We start from the raw sequence: 17125 nt of genomic DNA on the forward strand, positions 1-17125 counted from the left end.
GTCGGAGGCGCAGCCGTGCCCCGGCCCGACGCGGGGCCGCCGTCTCGCCCGTCACAGGCGGCCCGGCGCGGCGGCCAGCGCGGGGCTCATGGCCCAGGTGGGTGCTGCTCCTCGCGCCTTCCCCGGCTCCTTCCAGCGGGGTGCCCGGCCGGCTCCGCTGCCGCCCCCTCCCAGTGGGGCCCCGGAGCAGCCCCTTGTGTGGGCTCCTCCCGCGGGAGCCGGGCTGGGACGTGCCCCGCGGTAGGACCCGCTTCTCCTCCCCCGCGGGTCCGGGCGCGGGAGCTCGGTGGCGGCTGGGCCCCCACGGGCACGGGGGGCTCCGGCCCGGGGCTGTGTCTGGGCGGGGAAGGCCGGACACGGAGGGGGATCGCTGCCTTGCTCTGGGGCTGGGGCGGGAGCGGGGGTGGACGAGCCGAGTGCGAGTTTAGAAACAAAAGACGAGGCGATAAATTTGTCCCTGCTGGGGCTGTCTGGAGGCAGGTCTGGCGCGGGGAGCGGTCCCGGCTGCCTGACCGCCTCCTCGGTGCTCGGCGTGTCTGATGCTGGTGTCTCATCTGGTGTCACCTGTCAAGCCCTCGCACCTTCCTCTAGGTCAGCTGTGTCCGTCACATGCCTGCCAAGATAAGGACGTTTGCTATTCCCCGTCTGAGCAAAGCCGGGGGTGTTCGAGGTGCGAGCCCCGGGACTAACAGAGAGCTCTGTCGGGTCAGGCGTTGGGATCGCAGACAGAGCCTGCCAGGGGAGGGGATCCTGCCGGCTCTGGAAGGGGTGCTGTGCGTATGAATGAAAGCCATGCCGAGCTCACTTCCTCGGCGTTTTAAACTGCCCTTCCTCTGACATATCGTTACCTGTAAATGTAGCAAGGATGGATCTGAAGACACACTGACGTCAAAAGGCGTCTCAGCGCTGATTTGGCTTGAGTGCTCATCTAAACTTGGAATTTTGGAAGAAAAATACATATTTTTCGTCTTCCTGGTCACTGCATCTTGCTCAAAGTCATTGCATAAAATGTGATAATCATAATTAGAAATCACTAGGGATGTTGTTGGATTGTGTTGTGTTCATTGCTATTATTGCAATGAAGAAATAGTGTAGAAATCAAGATAGATTTTAGTAAGTTTTTTGAAAAAATTGACAGCTGTGGTTTGATACTAATATTTTTAACAAGCATTTTATTTGTGACTTTTAAATAATCCTGGATTTTTTTTAACTTTAAGGCCTAGTGACAAAGTGATGTTCAGCGTAATGAGCAAAACGAGTTTTCTGAGTAAATCTTAGATGGTGTTAACATTAGCAGTAATTCTGTATCATGAACCTGTCATTTAATCTGTTCTGGTAATTCTACAGTGTATTTGTATTTAGAAAAATGAAAAATTAATTTTTAAAAATTTATTACTCTGTTAAAAGTGGCTTGGTATTAAGATATATGGGTTCACATCCAATAAGCATTCTGGTTTTTGGTTGAAATCAGCAGAACTGCCAGGGAAGTCCATTGTCTGTTTTCCTTCGTTAGCAAGTGCATTTGAACAGCACACCTGTCCACGCCTGCTTGAAAGGAAACCTGTATAAGTCACCAGTTCAGGTCCAACTTCTAGCTCCACTGAAGGGAACAAAATTAAGAACCTTATTCCTTGACAGAGAGTCCCTGAGTTTATTTACTTCCATGTCAAGAATGCTTTGAAAATGCATGTTGAAACAGTGTCCCAGCAGTTGTATGAATATATGGTTAAATAGCTTTTCAAGCTTTTGCTGACTTTCCTGTTCAGTGTCTTCTCTCAAGTGTTGGTGGTGAATTGTAGTAAAAATGAACTGTTCTTACTTCTCTAAAATTTTTATAGGCAGAATACTTTGGAACACTTTTTTGTCATACAAGAAATTTCTGTTAAGGAGAAGATCAGTTACTTTATAAAATGCTACTGTAGTCTGTGGAAGAATCTAGCTTTGTAAGAGAGTTTCATTAACTGGGAAAATATAATGTATGGCAGCTGGGAAAACTGGTTTTCAGGAAAAAGCATCTGATTCTGCACTTCAGTTCTTGAGCTGTAATGTTGCTAGGTCTTATCTCTTGAATTGATATGATTATATTTCTTTTCTTTGTTAACTGGATGAGCATAAACGTACATTCACTTTGCATGGAAATAGTTCTCTGCTAAATTTAACAATTCAGTTATAAATCCCATTGTTTATAAATTAAAAAGATTGTTGCTAACAGTCTGTATTCCTACTTAGGTTCAAAAGTTAGCCTGAAAGTAACTACATCCATGTTTATTAGGTGTCTGATTATGCCCTCATTGAAATTGATTTTGTTCATTTCTGTGATCACTGGGACTTGTAGTTTAACCAAAACAACTTTCTGAACAATGGATGAAATTCACTCCTGAGTGGAGAGGTTTGTTAGATGACTTAAATCACCAGAACCATTTAAATTCCTTGTAAGTACTAAACTGTGGTTAAGATAATACTTAGCATGACTGCAGTTGTTTTATTCCATGTATGTTCTTCTTATGCAAATAGCTGAGGTCACTTAATCAGTGATGTTTAAAACAATTATCTGGTAAAACTATCATTAAGTTAGAGAAACGAATGCTCCCTCTTTGTTGTATTGAATATGAAGGGTAAAAGTGGTTGATGTAGTGAACTGGTCTCACTTCTTGCTTCTTGTGCCCAAGGAGACTATGGCTGCTTAGGCTCCTGCAATGGTTGGAATAAGGTTTAATCTTCGGAAAAAATTGATTAAAATAGTCACATTCAGCTGCGCAGGCAAGTTGAAATTTAAAATGTGGTGGTGTCTGAGTGTTTCCACAGCATCCCAAGCTGATAAAAATTGGACCTCCCACCTTCCCAGCTCCTTCCTTCTCTTCCTTCCTTGTGCTGGTAAGGATTGCACTGGGAACTGGTTCATGAACCTGTACTGGCTAAAAATTAGCAACTTTTTTTTTTCTTGGTAGAATTATTTTTCAGTTGACTTGGCTCCCTGAACCAGCTCACCCAGCAGTTGCACAGCTGTCAGTGGCTGTGTGAGCAGAGGAGTGGGATCCCAGAGAGGAAGGGCAGGAGCTGGGAGGCTGGTGCAGACAGGTCTGTTGGTGTTGCAGGACTCCAGCCTTCGACCTGCTGCTGCTGCTTTGCACTGGCACACAGCTGGCACAGACCAGCTCCACCATTGAAAAACACGGTCCTGTTTGCTTCCACCCTGCTCTGCTGCTTCCTCCTTCGTGCAGGAAATACTTGTATGGTTGTGTGGTGAGCTGGGCTGAGGATTGAGCTAACCTGGGGGAGGGGCAGGCAGGGAAGGGTTCGCTTGGAGCTGGATCAGTTTGCTGCACAAACATTTGTGCTGGTGCAGAGATGGGGATGGAAGCAAGCAGTAAGGGGAGCAGGGTGTGTCTGTTTCTTTTGGTGACAGTGACACATGATGCTGGTCTAAAGTATATTTGATACTGGCCTAATTCTGTGGAGTTAAGATGGTACAGCACTAAGGGTTTCAAGACATCATTTGGATATGGTTCATGGGAATATTTACATCTAAGACCCCTTAAATCAGGGTAGTGTGTGTCTGATTTCATTCTGTGCTTTGAAGGAATCTGGCCTTTTGTATAGTAACCAATTAAAAAAAATTGTTTGGTACCTATTGTTTCATACAACTGGTGCTCATCAAATTACTGCACAAATGAATTTCTTTGGCATGTATATTGAATTTTTAAATTTAAAAGAGTTACATAAGGAGAGCTAGTGATCAGTGTCCACTAAGAAAATGGCAGTGTAGTTTGCAATAAAAAGTAGCTAAAGAGACAGAATAAATCTATGAAAATTATGAGGCTGATGTAAGATAGAAATTATAACTCACACAGTTTCTGGGGAGGCAGTCTGTGACTTCTCTTCCTAAGTAACTGTAATGGTTAGTGGTTTACAAAATCTGTCTTGTTCAGCCTATCATAGAGCTTGTAGTTAATGTTTCAGGATATGGATAGGCATTGATTTTTATCTTTTTTCTTCTCCCCGATATCTTTGAAAATTGTAGATAGAGTGTCCCCCATCCATTTGTCTCCTCTTGTGTGCTGTAGTTTACCAGGTGTGATAATCCTTTCCACCAGAGAAGCCATATGCAGTGTTACATGCTTTAGGCATAACCAGCCATTAAATGGACAGTATTAGCTCGGCCTACCTTTGCTGGTCAGTTACCTTGATTAATTTTTCCCAAAGTGGATAAGTGTGCTCTTACATGATTCACTCTTGCAAGTCTGTATGGGTGGAAGTCTCCCTTTGCTCACTGGTGATGACTAACTGAGCAGTAGCTGCTGCTGGAAGAGATGACCTATCTGCAGCTCCTAAGTAACGTTTTCTGTAAAAATGTAACAGGTTTTATTTTTGTCTGCTACTGTTTTTTATCAAAAGGATTTGAGGAACTGTTGGCTGAAAGCTGCTGTTCAGAGATGTGTAATTTCATGTAGAGCATGCAAATGGTATTTTGGTTGTGTATGAGCTGTAGAACAGCAGTTGTAATAGACTTTCAGTTTTCTCTTCTTAAACATCATCTTTTGTTGGTGGCCCTTCTGTGTAATCAGTGCTAGATGTGATGATTTTTTTTAAACTTGAACTGGTGATAAACAGGTGTGTGGTGCTTTCTCATATAAATATGTGTGCATACAAATGTCTGACTATGTATGTCATGTATTCTCCAGCTACAGGGTACTTTTCAAAGCTTCATCTTCACTGTATCTGGCAGGGTGGCAACAATCATGATGGCAAATTTAGTTCACTCTTTATTGAGTTCCCTCTTCCTGCAACTATGGGATTCTCCACAGTTTGGTTTTTCCCCTCAAGCTTCAAATGACAACAGAAATAATTACCTCTTGGCTTAAATAAAAAGAACTAATAACTTATTTCTGATGTTTATACAGTAAAAATTCATGATTATTGCATGCTTGGGACTGACTATATGCATTCTTTTCTAATTAGTGGAAATGGCATTGTGATTCCCTCTCATGTCTTAGAGTACTTTAATTTCATGTTTTATTTTGTTCTTTTCCTAAAATGCTTTTATGTGCATATGTGGGGTAGTGAGATGAGAAGCTCCTTGTCACAGAAGTGATATGCAATCTGTCACTGACTTCTCAGGCAGTCTGGGGTAATCCCTGAACTTTTTGCTTGAATCTCAGTCAACAAAGTAGTACTAGTATCTGCGTTAGGCAGTGTGTTCCTCTCAGGCTCTGCAAATTTAAAATCATTGTGTTGCATGTTATTGCAATCATATCTGACCATGCTAGATGGCCTTTATTTACTTCAGCTTCTAGAATCAGCCAATTACTAGACCTGCTGTTTCTTCTCACAGAACTGGGGATTTTTTAATTTTTATTTTCTTATTGTTTGGTTTTGTGTTTTTTGTTTTTTTTTTTTTTTTTGTTTTTTGTTTTTTTTTTTTTTTTTAATAGATGTTTAAGTCCTGTTTCGGCTGTAGATAGAAACACCTCTGTGTTGGTACATTTTTGGACCAGGATTTAAAAAAATACCCCAAATGTAGGTTTTAAGCTTATCTTTTTATTTCCTTTATTTATGATAAATGTGTATCTTATAGAAAAAATGCTCAAGCATCTCTTGTTATTCACCTATTTCTTGTATGTGTGTTTGTTATTTTTCTGTTGTGAAAAATCTCATTCACAAATACCGTGTTGTGTGTGCTTGTAGCAAATGTGAAATACTATGGGCAGTTGGCATATCTGAGACAGTGATAGTTTTCCTGTTTGTATGCCCAAGTCAGGATAGACTACAGCCCCATGTTGTCAGTCTGAAGAACTGACTCTTTTCCTTGGCTTTTCTTTGTAGTGATTTTGTTCCTGGCAGGGTTGAGGTGCTGCTGCTTGTCACTCTCACAGTGATGATGGTTACTGCAAACCCTCATCTGAACTGGGTGCTGCTCACTCAATGGTCAAAAGTTGCTTTAATTTCCTGCCTTTGGAAGGGTAAAATAAACTCTCTATCCCATATACCCGGATTCCTGTGTTTTTAATGCAAGATTCAGATCTTTGATCTCTCATGAGAGCTGCAGTTTAAAATAGGGTGTTGATACTTTCACTGTTCTCCTGTAACTACTGCCAGAGAAGTTAAACTGCATGCTGGTTTGTATCTGCTGGGATTGCACTCCTTGACACAGGTGAAGCATTTGTCTTTCATGAAGGTTTTCTTCAATGCTTTGCACAGGGATATTACCTTCTTGTGTGATAGTATGACTGACAGCTGGCACAATATGCAGGTGGGGACATTTCATTCTTACCATTATTTATTGGGCAAATGTGATTGTAGCAATACTGCTTGCTGAGAATCATAAAATATGATTTGAAAGAGACCCAATTGTGTGGACATTGGAAAGATATTAATCAGCACAATATTAGACGAATTTCTGAGATGAAATGTCTCTATTTCATTACTTGCAAGATGTTTGACAGGGTGGAGAGTTGACTGATTTTGCCATGCTTTAGGATAGGGAGACATTTTTTCCCTAATGGAGATGTTGAAGCAGTTGCTTTAAAGAGGGAACTCTCACTATTTCCTTTTTTTCTCCTGCAGAAATGCAAATTTGGTTTCTGTTTAAACTTGAAGTGAGAAATGAATGATCTGGTGCTGTGTTCAATCTTGGTAGCAATGTATCAGTCTTATGCTGAGCTTATCTGAGCTGACAGCAGTAGCTTTTTGCTTAGCAGCATGGCAGAGCCCAACTGAATTCACTGTGCAGCAGTTATCCTTCAGACATGGCTAAATTTTTCAGTCTATTTATGAGTATCAACAAACACTTTGTGCATACTTTTGCCATGCATTGAATGCTTCTATTTTCCTTTAATTTAGCTGAAAACTAGTAATGGAATTCCTGAGGTTTTGAATGGAATAGCTCTTGGCAAGCCCAGGGTTTTGAAACCCAAGGCAAATTAAGATACCAAGCAAACACAGGGAGGGCTACTTCTTCAGGGAAGTATGTTAAGATTCTTCTGACATCTTAGCATTTGTTGTAGGGGTTGTTATTTATTTCTTTTTTAAAAATCTATTTGAATTACTCCTTTAAAGCACAGTTGTTGTTTTTCTTTTAAGAAAATCTTAATGAAACATAAGGGAACCTTTTTTCCCCTTGATGTCACTCTACAAGTTTAGCCTTTTCAGGCAACCATTACAAGTAGAGGGTATTAGACTACTTTGTAGCTGTCTGTATTTTTCAGTAACTCCACACTGATTGAAGCATGTAGTTAAAACACAAATTTTAGTTTAAATAAAATGAAGTCTTGCTTTTAAATCACCACAAAAATTGTAATTGAAGGTAGTTGCTGTTGTGCATCTGTCAGGTGGTCCATTAATACAATTAAAAATTATTTAAATTTTCAAAGTGTAGTTGGGCTTTTTATAAAATGCATAACTAAGCTGTTTTAGGTTTGTGGGAATGAGAGGATGTGTGATGTAGGGAAACTTGCCTGGCTGTCACAGCCTTGACCCTCTCCTGCCTTTGTGGTGCTGCTTGCTGCAAGCATCTTCCCACATCTGTACCCTCTTCCCACTGACCCCAAAGCGTGCAACATTGATAGAAATCTCTGCATCTCCTATATTTCAGTTGCTGTAAGCTTTGTAGAGTTTTGTGGCTCTTTATGTGTCTTCATTCAGTCCTGCATTTCATTTAAGTGTTTTTAATCATCATAAATATTTTGAATGTTTCAGAGCTCTTTATCTTCTCTCTCAAACTTAACTCATTTGCCTGCCATTTGCAATGCTGCTGACAGTGTACTAATCCTCCCTCACCCAGGGAGGCACTTGTTTGGGAGGAGCCCTTTCTTCTTTTCCTTCTCCTTGAGTCCAGAGTCATGTTTATTAATACACTCCTTCCTTGTCCAAATAACATTTTCAAGACCACATTTTCTTCTTCTGTCCTTGCAAATGAAGTTTCTGTATCTGCCATCTGGAGTACTTCAAGTACCTTCTCCATCTGCTGATATTCCTATCTGTGCAATCTGTTCAAAATACTGCTGCTACAATTTTTCAGTAGTCTGTTACTTTCCTCATCTAACTAAAGCTCGCTTATTGTCTTTGAATTCGAAGACCCGTGTCTCATATTTCTGCATCATAGTCCTTTTCCTTGCTACTTTTGGCACTTGAGTCTGTATTTTTCTTCCCCCCACCCCCCATGTCTTTATGCATGTTTCATGTCATATACTTTGATTTACAAAACTTCTGAGATGTTATATATGTTAATACTATTACAAGAGAAAATGACTCCACCTCTGACTTTTCTTCTTGGATATTAGAGTTTCTTGTCTCTTTGCTTATACAGATAAATAACATTTTATACTATGTAAGCAGACAGGGATACATGTTACCTGTAGATCTTTCCTTATAGGTACTTGGGAAATGTATATTGCTGTACATCTTTTAAATCTGATTCATTTGTCCAGTGATTGTACTTTGGAGTAAAGTGCACCAGTGGCATGCTTTAAAATCTGTTGTGTGAATATATAGTGTCATATTTTGTGGACATTTAGTATCAAATGTGATTTCAGTTAGTAAATATTGTTTTCTGCACTTTTGCAGATTTTTTTGGTGAGGCAGATATATCTGCAGCTTTTATTGAAATAATATAAGAATTGAATTAATCTGGCAATCAGAGTAGTATTAAGTGCTATGTCATATACTTGACTTATTGTAGAACTAATGCTAGTATTAACAGATGTAATACTTTTTTTTGTTATTAAGGAAAGCCAAGTCACTCTTAAATATTTTTTCATGTGTCATGAAACTTTGGTCCCAAGGTTTCTGTGGCTTGTGTTTTGCATTTTGCTTGTGATGTTTTTTGGGGATTTATTTTGGAGAAAGGTAAACTGCTGTGGCTACTTGTAATTTGAGGCTTTTTGGCTGGTAATATCATGAAAAAGTAAACAAGTTATAATAGATAAAATAATAAATTTTAATGTATAGCTTGCTGTATGTGTTTTAGAGATGTTTTAGTATAGTATAGTTAAATTGTTGTGAATTTCTTCTGTGTCATGGCAGCTGCCTTATGTTTTCTTCTCTTAAAATCTGCTGAGTAGACTTTTGTAGCTTGAAATTGAGAATGTAGTGCTGATGATCAATTTGTTTTGCCATAAATGTAAAAGGACTAGGACAGCGAGAGTTAGTGTTAATTCTCTCAGGTTAATACTAAAGTAAGCTGGATGTTTCTTGTCAGACTATACAGTATTTGTGCAACCAGACTGGACAAAATAATTGTCCACTGCTTTAGGCTACAAAAAGCATTTAATTGGCAGATATTCAGATCTCAATATGAATGTGAATGCTTGCCTTCTTATCTCTCTGATAGCTATCTCTTTCTTCATTTGCTGTACAGGTTTTAGGTGATGGTATTCAGTTCCTGAAAGAGCTTCTTCTGTGCTTGCAGTTTTGCTAGGAAGGATGCCATTATGTTAATTTTTGTTGTTAAAAGGTATTTAGTTAAGACTTTTTAGCTCTTAAAAAGAGCAAACAAGCTAATATTAAATCCAGTCCAATAAAGTGTTCCCTAAGTTTGAACTTTGTGGTATTTCTTTAGTATTATATTAACAATATTGTTGTCCCTATAGTTAGAGAAATTCTGAGTAATACATGCCAATTGGTCCGTCCTGCTACTCCATTCCTAAAGATTGTTGGACTAGAAAAGAATGTATAGAGGAAATGAAAAAGGGAAGGTGCTACATAGACCTCAGACAAGTTATTTAAGTTATTTTGTTTCTTTGTATTTTCTTCTCACCTCCTTTTTTTTTTTTTTTTTTTTTTTTTTTTAGTGGAGAGGTGAACCTTTCTTGTGCAGCCCTTAGATTCTCCCTCCCTAAGTTCCAGAACTTTTTCTGATAACAGAGCTTTGGAGAGTATTTCCAGCTTGTCCTGTGGCTCTTTAGTTCTAGAGCAATGTGTGTGTTGTCTCAGAGGTACAACATATACCAGAAACTTAGATAAGCTTCTAGTTTCTGTAGGACTCTTTGGGTTTAAGTGTACATTATGACTCTTATTTTTAGATACTTATGGCCACTTAGGGTCTTGAAATATTTCTACTAGTAAAGTGCAGCAAAGTGCTCTTCAAAATCTAAAGTTCAAGTTATTTGTCTTGGATTTTCTCTGCCTACAGTGTTATGTTTATCATCTGACCTTCACAAATGTGTTTTCTTTTACAATGATTTTCGTCCCTAAGTGTCAGTACATTTGCTTAATAAATATTTATTTCTTTCTGCTTTAGAGTTTGTTATTCTGTTAAGTCCCTATTCACTAGTCCCATATAGCACAACTTCATGTATGTCTGCTAAATATAAATTTACTCCTCTTGAAGAGTTTGTATTTCTTCTTTCAGCTGTAGTATAGAATTTGATTTGTTACATGGATGTAACTTACTAATTGTAAATGGTATGGTTTTAAAATAGTTTCATATCAAGGTGAAAAGCAGTTAAACATTGTCAGTAGTATCAAATTAAAACTACCTCTCTGAAGGTTTCATTGTGCCATTACCATATCAGTTTAGCTTTACTGGTTATAAGCTCTCCATAGGAAGCATTTTTTTTTTAAAGTTGTAGGATGATGTCTGAAGAGAAGAAACATGTTCAGCTGAGGCCTTGAGGACAGGCTAAGGTAGTTAATGATCAGTGGTGTACTCTGGGGAAAGCTCTAAATAAGTGATTAAATGGTGACTACCAGGAGATACTTTACGCTGATAAGTAGAGATGGAATCAGTTGTTATGTGACATGTCAGACAGCTCTTGCACTGGTGACTGGATGCAGTGGTACTATTTCATTGGTGCTGACTTCTAAAGTGAGCAGCGTCCTATCATACTGTATTAGTGAGCTTTTAAAGTAGTTACACTTTAGGTTTATTCTGTATGAAATATCATTTATTGAGTGTGCTGTACCAGGGAAATGTACCTTCCATGATGATGACTTCAAACAAGGAAGTATCACAGAAAACTTCTGATGATGGAATAATAAAGTCCAGCAGTGGTGAACACTGTGTGGATTATTTACGTAGTATGTCTAACAGTAAATATTGTGGTCTGACAGTGATTTCTGAGAGATCTTGGTTGACATTCATTGCAAGGGCTTTCTATGAATTAATTCCAATACCAGACTATTTCAGTGGAGTCACGTCTCTGATTACCTTCCAGTGTGAATGAACGGTTTTGAAGCGGGTAGTTCTGGGAAATTGCGACTACATAGTGACAGGTAAAAAGAACATAAAACTAGAAAGAATAAGGGAGTGTTGTCTATGAAATACAAGTCTGGAGTTAAGAATAAAATGCAATTAAAATTGTTACCAAAAATTGTAAGCAAAAATGTTTGATGTTAAATTTTGTATGTTAAAAGCTATTTGCCGAGCTGCTGGTAGACTAATCCTAATAACAGAGTTTAAATAAACTTTTTTTGGGTTTCAAAACTGTATTTGTGAATATATTACTCTTATGTTAGTGGTGAAAGTAAAACCATTGTTAAATGGAAATTTGGCAAACATCACAGAAATCTAGAAGCTGGATTTCCTTTGATCATTGCTAAATATTGTATAATTTGGGACGAGGTACTTTGCCTTTTTTTTTAATATTTAATAGAAACACTTTATTTCCAAGACTTGAAAGTTTTGTACTGGTGCGGATGCACAGTGAGTAGATCATTCCCCTTTATATAACTATATTTTTAATTTTTTTGAATAGCACAGTTGTGCCCAGCAGCTGTACCCTGGGGTGAAGTGGTAACAGTTAAACTGGATCTCAGTAGGTTTGGATTTTTAAGTCAGATATATTGGTGGCATATCTGGGGGCAGGTAGTGCACTTTTGTCTGTAGTTTGTTTTGCAATCCTCTTGCACACACATGGTTAAACTATTTGTAAATGAGTTTACAGTACGGCCTTATGGTATTTTTTGTTTGTTTGCTTTAAGAGGCTGTGTGTAAGCTGCAGCAGTTTAGCAGCTGATTTGTGAGTGGCTCAGTGTTTGTCTCCTGAATAAGGTGGGGATTTTGTTGGGGGGCTGGCACCTAGTGAGTACAGTGAATTTATCTGCTGGCTTTTTGGTGATGGTGGTTGCTACTTCCCAGAACTTCATTTTATATCTAAGAAAACTGTAAATGCTTCTCTATGAAGTGTATGCATTCACAGGGACACATTAGACCTGTGCCTAATGTAATGAGTTGTTCTAGTGGGTTTTGTGGTGCATTGCAGCTTTTCATATGGATTTTAAGCATTATTTATAAATCTATTTTAGTACTTTTTTTAACTAACAAGCTACTAGATGTGCTTCAGCCAAGGTCATATGTCACAATTGATGGCATAAGTCTATAGTAGTGACTTGGCAGAGATTTTAAACACTTAAAAATATAATGAGACTTCTGATAAGTGTCCACTTTAAAAGATTCCCTAGGGAAACTCTCAAATGAGTCATGTACAGTACCACACAAGTAGCAGACTGAGTTCTTAGAATCCTGCGATTGCTTCTGGTTCCCTAGGCTATCTGATGACCACGAAGGAAGCCTAGGTTTGCTAGAGGTTAAACAACTCAGCTCTTGCTTCAATACATAGTAAGTTACAAAAATGGCATTAACACACCCATACAAATTTGTCCTATCCAGTTTGGTCGTAGTTCGGTGAATGTAATAGACAGAATGTATTGCCTCAGCAGTCAAGCATTAATGCAATTTAGGTTGAATAACAGAAAAATTCCACCACTGGGGTTAATTGATTCATGCTGCTGTTGTGTGGGGTTGCTAGAAAGGGCAAAGTTAACAGGCTCATGGTCCTGTTTGAAGGTGTAATAGGGCTGCCTGCAAAAGTCACTGCTGCAGTAGGAGAATTTATATCAGCCTGCAGCACTAGGCAGGTTTCAGAGTTTGACAGCAGCCCTCCTTGCATCATACTACAGGCTTTTACTTGCTGGCACAGCAGAAGCAAGGTATGAATATAATCTTGTTGTGGTTTTCTAACTGCTTCTTTTCCCTGCTGCACTATATTTTGCATCCCTCTCACTTGAGACATTACAGGTGTATATAGGATGACTGAAATAATATAGATTAAAACTCCCTTGTTAAACAGTATTGACTTCCAACTGAACTGAACTGTTTTCTCCTGCTGTAGTTTAGGGGGTAATGTACAGAAATTGAGCTGCATATTCAGATAGTCAATATAAATGGGTTGGAATTTACAAAGGAGTGTAGGGATGTTAGTTTACTAATATTGAAAATGTTCAGAGTCAAGTAATTTACTTGCTGTTGTACAGTGGTATCAAAGCCCATATGTTTACAAACACAGTAATAATTAACTTCTTTTAATGATCAGCTATTAGAGGGAATACATCCAATTCAGATGTAGAACTGGACTTGTGAAAACTTGCAGTGTTTTGCACAGGTGAGCAGCCTAAAGGTTGGTGGGTTAAAACAGAAGTTGCAGGAGCTGGGCAAGATAAGGTAAGGCAGTGAATCAGCACAGGGAATTGTATGGGAACTGATAAAGAAAAGAGACTGGAAATCAGTTGGAAGAAGCTTGATTTTCAGGAATTTTGTGTGCTTGCTTTAATTTATCCTAATCTTGCCTGTTACATAATGAATTTGAATTATGGTGTTTTACTGTCTTAACATTAGCTAATTATCATGTTTCTTAGTTCTAAATTACTTTCAAAATACCTGCAATATTTTTAGGCAGGGATAAGTGGTTTCTGTGCTTTTGGGAGTCTTCCAGTATATATGAAGGGGTTGCAGTAAGTGGATAGTGTGTCTGGGATTAAAGTACACTGTAAGTAGCATAATGATTATTTCACACTGCTTCTGTAACTGCATCTAAACTTCCATCAGTTCCTTTCTATTTCTGTTCTAGAAAATAATGTAACTTTTGCAGATTTTATTGTTGGGTTGCAGTTTCTGTCACATACTCTTTTTGACTGATTTCATTATTTATTGATGGTAATGTGTTGCTCTGACAGAAACTTGCATTTTGTTTGCTTATACAGTGTTAGACACACCATTTTCATTTGCTTTTGAATTTTTATATTAACTGAAAAGTACAGAGAGAAAGAATAGGAATCATGGTTTATCTTGGACATCCAAACTTGCTTTGGGACATTACTGCCAAAGGCAATTACTCTTAGTGATTATTATGTTTATGAAGTTGTTGTATTTTCTCAAGCCACAGTTCTTGTAAAAGGATAATTAAGTTAAAGCTTGGGCTGCTCTTTGCAGATTCTGTGCCAGTGCCAAAATATTTTCAGACAATACATAGTTATAATTTCAAAGATATCCTTTTAACTTGAAAATTAAAAGCCAAGTAGAATAAGTTTTTAAACTGATATTCAGTAAACTAGGGCAGCAGTAAGTGTAAGGTGAAAGCAAATAATTTATCTTGCACTGTCATTAGAAATCAGATGTGAAATGTGAAGGCTTAAAGTTTTTTCTTGCTCTGAATCAATTTTTCTCCTATTTATCTTTTGCAGATGAGAGAACAAAAATCTTTCAGTTTGTAGCTATGCTTGCTGAATACTCTAGTGATCAGGTTTAGAAAATGACAAATTTCCAGAGGTTTCATGCTGAGTGTTTATGTAAAGTATAATTTAAAACTTGATATCCGTATTTGACTTCTTGAGAAACGATGGGAATGACTTCCATCAGTCAGCTGAAACAGCTTAACTGTCAGGAGCTTAATCTTAACTTGTACACTTAAATGAGGTTTTGTGTTATTATGTTAAACAAAATGCAAAATTAAGTGCACTTCTGCAAGAAAACAAAATCTGTACTGGCTAAATTGTTACTAATCCTTTTCTTGAATATTTAGGAATTTTTGAAGCTGTATTTGTGCAGAATTTTTGACACTTACAATGTAAATGGAAGTTAGAAATAGCACTGTTAGAAGTTGTAGAATACGAAGAAGCTGTGTGTATAAGTCTAGATTTAATAAGCCTTATCAGTACAATTTATGGTGTTGCAACTGAAATACTGTACTTTGTATGTATAAAACTCTTCCCAACTTTTAAACAGATTTACACTTTGCGCATAACTTTGCCTTTATATGAACTTAGCTTTGCATAACCTATGTTAAAAGAGAGCAGTTTCAGAGGCTACAGATGGGTTCCTTTTCCCTTAGATTTTCTGTAGGGCTCTGTAGAAGTGATACACAGGTTAATTTATTTTAGCAAATTCCAATAGTATCATCTTAGATTATAAAGAAGCTTTATTTTCATGAGGGCTTTAAGATGGTTGAAGTGTGACCTGCTGTGAAAAAATAAGGATCTGATTTCTCCTTAGGCATCATGGTCCAGCCGTCCTTTTGTTGGCTCTGGTCACAGTGTGGTCATTTGGTCTGCAAGACCAGTGCAGGAGTTGGGATTGAAGCTTGTCTGGCCAATTAGAATATGGCCAGAGCAGGAAAGATCATGTCTTCCAGCTGCTGTCACCTTTAGATTAGCTGAGGGGAGCACAAAATAGCATTCTAGAAAGAAAAGCAGTTAATTTAATAAATTCCACCTCACAATGATTTTTTAATTTAAAGGAAAGCTTCACACTACTTCATAAAAATACAGCTATTTTCTATACATGTGAGGAAATGATACACCCTTGTTAGAAACATAGAACTGGTTTTGAAAGAGATGGGTTTTGCTATTACCTCTTACTTGTTCTTATATCAGTTCTAGTAGACATAACTGCAGTAGAGAAAATTACAAATTTTAAAAATAATTATTTTTGGCATTTTTGGGCTTCAGTGTCAACATATAAAGAAGAAGAAGTGGAGTAGGACAGAGGTATGTAAATATTAGTATTGAGTCATTTGGACTTCCCTGTGATTTCACAACAGTAGTAAGAAACTAGGGGGTTTTTTTCAGGCAAGCAAGCAGAGGTTGGCAGTGTAAAAATTTATAGAACAGCCCAGCTTAATCTCTCGTGAGTGTTACACAAGTTTTTGATTACCAATATTTACTATTTTGGCCTTTTTTTTCTCCTTTTAAAGTTGTACTGTCACCTTAAGTTACTCTCTTTATGTTACTAAAATCAAGCACTGTGGTTAAAGTACTTCTTATAATGAAAATTATATTCAGTAGAATACAGCTGATTTTTTCTGTTTATAGAATTTTTTATGTCCTTCTTCCTACCTCGTATTCATTCCTGTATCACATGTACTTAAATATGGCTTCTTGGACACATTTAATGTCATGTGTGGGATCTTCTTTTTTTGATTATGAAAGAGAATGAAAGAAACTCAAAACTTGTAGAAGTTTAGCTTTAATTTGAGTATAAGGTCAAAAGAGCTTTCACAGTTTCAACTGTTTGAAAGTTGTAATGTTCAAACCTTTGGCATAAAAGATGGCCCTTATTAACATGAGCTTATAGGAGTAGAAAACACACACTTTTCTTTTAACCTTTGTATTTCCTTTTCATGTTAAGTACTTGTTGCTGCCTGCAAAATAATTGGACTTCTGGGTATATTTTGCCTAGATTAGTATTGTCATTGGATGTGCAGAATATATTAAAATGCACAATTGTTTGGGATTTCTCCTGACTTTTAAATTCAGAATGATTGAAACATTACTACAAGAAACTTAATTTTTTAATGTTAACTTGTAGCTTTACTGACTGTGGGTGATGTTATTAGACACAGCTGTTCACTTATTTTCTGTTTTCTTCCCAGAAACATCCTATCTATCCTGGTTGTATGAACACACCAGAAACTCCAGGTTTCTGGGGTTGCAGTGAATCAGTAGGAACCTTGTGGTGTTAATTAGATGTTATTAACAACATCTGGCTTTGCTATTTGTACTCCTGTCTTTTTCTGGATAGACTAAATAAGCAAGACCACTTCAGTATTTTGTTGTGTATATATGTAATTTTTTATGGGAAAATGCAGAGTGTGATAAAAATGGCTGAGCTGTTGTTAATTTGTCTGGTTGTTTTTAAGTGGTGGTTTGAGGGGACTGTATCTTAGTGCAAAATCTTTCTCTTAGTTCTCAAATATCTGGTACAACTTTTTGGAGATCTATGTTGATATTTAGAGGTGGGAGGATTTATCTAGCTAGCACAGGCAGCAGTAGCAGTGGTGAGATGGAGGCACAGGCGGGCAGTTGGTGCCTTGAAGTTTGTAGAAAACTCAAAGAGGCTATTCCTTTTTATGAA

At 37.8% G+C, this 17125-nt stretch overlaps 1 protein-coding gene across 1 annotated transcript in view; it reads left to right on the forward strand.

The window, feature by feature from the left end:
• FRS2 (fibroblast growth factor receptor substrate 2) overlaps positions 1-17125 on the forward strand; it is a 50169-nt gene continuing 33044 nt past the window's right edge. Inside the window, exon 1 of the mRNA XM_059471764.1 lies at positions 1-97. The gene's annotated coding sequence lies outside the window, so the exon portion shown is untranslated. The remainder of the gene's footprint in view (positions 98-17125) is intronic.

This window comes from Ammospiza nelsoni, chromosome 5, assembly GCF_027579445.1.
Source record: "Ammospiza nelsoni isolate bAmmNel1 chromosome 5, bAmmNel1.pri, whole genome shotgun sequence".
Lineage (NCBI taxonomy): Eukaryota > Metazoa > Chordata > Aves > Passeriformes > Passerellidae > Ammospiza > Ammospiza nelsoni.